At 39.2% G+C, this 3,339-nt stretch overlaps 1 protein-coding gene across 1 annotated transcript in view; it reads left to right on the top strand.

Annotated features, from left to right (window-relative positions):
• Positions 1-1,258: 1,258 nt before the first annotated feature.
• The window catches only part of aco1 (aconitase 1, soluble), a gene marked incomplete in the record, with an annotated part of 30,955 nt that continues 28,874 nt past the window's right edge, over positions 1,259-3,339 (top strand). Inside the window, 1 exon segment of the mRNA XM_014017465.1 lies at positions 1,259-1,345.

Here is a 3,339-nt window from a genome sequence, read left to right as displayed (position 1 = left end):
CCTCATCCTGGTCAGTGAAGAAGTCAACCCGCCGCTGCCTCTTCTCCACCGACAGCTTCCTGCATGCCAGGCATGTGGCCTCCGCCGTCAGWGCCTGGTTGRCATGGTCGGCACCAKCCCTCACACACCACATGCAGGTCGGTCGACAGCATGTATCCAGTGACACAGACAGGGCAAGTCCTCGCTTGATCAGGCATTTCTTCGAAGTTCGGATTGGCGTAGAACACTGATCACAAAGCTGAAGAAAAAGAGGGAGTAGAGCACCGGTCCGGSTGGCTTTTATGCGGACCGAGGGGGGCCACRCRGTACRTGGGCGTRGACTATTGGTTCTGCAGAATGTGCGCAGGGCGTGACGGATACCCATCAGCGATAGCCTTAGGGGGCGGAGCTTACAMGAAATAGAACASCATGTACATAAAGCAGACTRTGCRCATTTTAAAGCATGTGGTTCAAACAACAAGAAAAAAATTTAAATTATAAAAGCAAAACAAAATATTTTGTGATATCTGATGACAAAGTCAGTCCTATACTTTGTGTCACAATAAACTGTGAGACCGTAAAAACAAGACAGTGTTGAAATAGTGTCAGTTCAAACACGAGTCTTCATTCTGATGGGACTGATGACGAGCTAAAGACTAGTTTATGGGACAAAAACAAAGCTGTCCTAAATTAACTCCAATCTAAAAAAAGGTTCCATGGCAGCACTATATAGTTTAGCTTTAATTAGCTTCAAATTACAGCAGAAATGTATCCCACACTTCATTTTACTTCACTGGAAGTGCTACAGCAAGCTGCTGCTGCAAGGGACACTAGCCATGACATTCTGAAACTGGCTGTAATGTAAAAGTTTAGGAAATTGCATTCAATAAATTAATTGTTTTGAAGAGTTATATTCATATTATATTCAGTAAAAAATTGTTCTTGGGGTTCTGACCACTTTTCTAAAAAAAAAAAAAAAAAAACACCTTCATCCCAAGGGCTGCTTGTTCAAAAGGCCTTATCTAAACTATTGCTTAATAATTTTAGTCAGTCCTGTCCTATGTTTATAAATCGGCATGTGCTGCTTTTACTTCTATACATACATACAAAAACTTGACTTGAAACAATATTAATCATCACCTCCGAATTGTTATTCTTATTTTTTAATTGTTCTTTATTGTTATAGATATTTGGACACTTTCACGTGCTTACAAGAAAAACGTTCGGTGATTATGCTTTTATTGTGAAGAAAACTGTAACCGGAAGTTTACCTCTAGGTTCCGGAAGTTGACATCAGTGGATCGACCCGATCGACTGGTTCTGCTGCTGGTCGTGTTTTTTGGTCTCCTTTCTGYTGTACATGTGGGTAAGTATTATTCTTCAAGTAATATATAATGTTTTAACTTTAGTCCAGTGTGTCGAGCTATAACTGTCGCAGTTTTCTCCACTTCCTGTATTTTAATTCACTAAATGGAGCTAAAAGCTAAGTTAGCTAACTAGTTTGAKTTTATTGTGACTGAGCAGCTGGTTCCTACAACCTGAATCCACTAGCTTGTTTTTTCTCTTTTCCTCGGTGCTGCCATTAAAGAACACAGTCATGTTTGTGTTTATTAATGTTTGACCACAAAGAGCTGATGCTCACCAAGAAAAACTAAAGACTGAAAAATGAAGGAAATAATTTAAAAATTATTCAAAAAGTTAAAATGTGATGATTACAGTGACAGTAGAGGAGTTATTTTAATAATACATATTTATTTGGTCATTTATRGCTTGGTTTATCAGAATCTGAGAGTTTAAAACTGTAATTAGGCAATGTCAGATTTATTTTTCTGTCTGCAGTTGGACATTATTGTATTTATAAAATAAGTTGGTTATTTTAGACTAAAATCAGTCAGATTTTACAACATATTAATGACTAAAACTAAGGAATTATTCAAGACAACRCTTTTTTCAGAACCTCATTATAATGATGTCACTATGATAATAAGCTCATGTGCTGATGGCTTGGATCATTCAACAGTAACATCACATCCATAATGTGTTTTATCTGGTTTTCTCTGGTGTGCAGACATTCTGTGAGTGCAAGCTTCTTACAAACTGAATCAGGTCAATTTTGATACAGAGAACCAGCAGATAAACGCCTCTCTGAAGGAAGTCACACTTTCTGAAATTGATTTTCTGACCATGCTTTTACTTTTACGCTTTTAGCTTGTAACAAGGAGCAGCTTAGTTCACATTCGCAGCTGAACGCAACGGCAGATTGCTCAAGAGTTTGCAAAATGTCTGTTGGAGTTCACTGACCACCTTTATACAAGCACTGCAGTCTAATCCATATATGGAGAAGTYGTAAACCAGGCTTTTTGGATTAACCCTCTGCACTTTGCTTTCTTAACATTACTGTCATGGAAAATAAAAGTCCCACTGTTTTAATTAATCATTATCTGGTCTTTAACAGGTTCTACAATCATTCCAATCTAACACAGATAAACAAAAACGTACAACAGATCTCTTTGTGTCTTTCTTTATTAAACTAATATGAAGCCAAAACTAAAATCTATGAATGAAAAAATGGTACAGCTCYTGATCCAGCACCTTGTAAAACCACTTTTAGCAGCAGAACTAGCGGTTTTCTGTAGAACTTCATCAGTATTTTGTTCCATTCTTCATCCCAGTGTTTCTTCAGTTCATTCAGCTCATGAAGGTCCACCATAAGGTTTCAGTCAGGTCCAGGTTCTGGACTCTGGACTGTTGCAGCACCTTGGTTCTTTTGTTTTTGACCCRTTCTGTTGTACATCAGCTGCTGGGTTTGGGATCATGGTTCTGTTCTGTTGGACCCAGTTTGGTCCAAACTTCAGCTGTSTGACAGATGGACTCAGATCTAGAACCCTTTGATCTACAGAGGAAGTTATGGACCACTCAGAGACTGTGAGGAGCCCAAACCATCAGCCCTCCTCCACCGTGCTGATGGCAGGGAGGAGCTGATTGTGCATATCTGCTGTGATTGGTTGGGGTGCTGCCTGTGTGTTTTTTATAGAGGAGAGGTTTATTCCTGTTCTCTTTTTAAACAAAACAGACTTGTCCTGGCATGACCTTTAACCTTTGACCTGCTAACTGAGGCCTGAAGAGACTGATTGACTGACTGAAACCAGATGGAGCTCCTTTCTCTGATCATTACACAGTCTAACCTTCAGGGTGAGTTAGTTGATCGGCCCACTCCTGGGAAGATTTTCAGCTGAATATCTTTCTCTCAGTAGAACAATGGGCCTCATGCAAGAATATGTTTGAATTCTTATCCTAAATTTCTCTTACTTTTGTTCGTACAAAGGGTTCATACGAACATGTCACGTCAGATTCAACAAA

The sequence above is a fragment of the Austrofundulus limnaeus genome, unplaced genomic scaffold, assembly GCF_001266775.1.
Source record: "Austrofundulus limnaeus strain Quisiro unplaced genomic scaffold, Austrofundulus_limnaeus-1.0 Scaffold169, whole genome shotgun sequence".
Lineage (NCBI taxonomy): Eukaryota > Metazoa > Chordata > Actinopteri > Cyprinodontiformes > Rivulidae > Austrofundulus > Austrofundulus limnaeus.
Note: the sequence above shows the minus strand (reverse complement) of the source record. Positions and strands in the feature narration are given on the sequence as shown.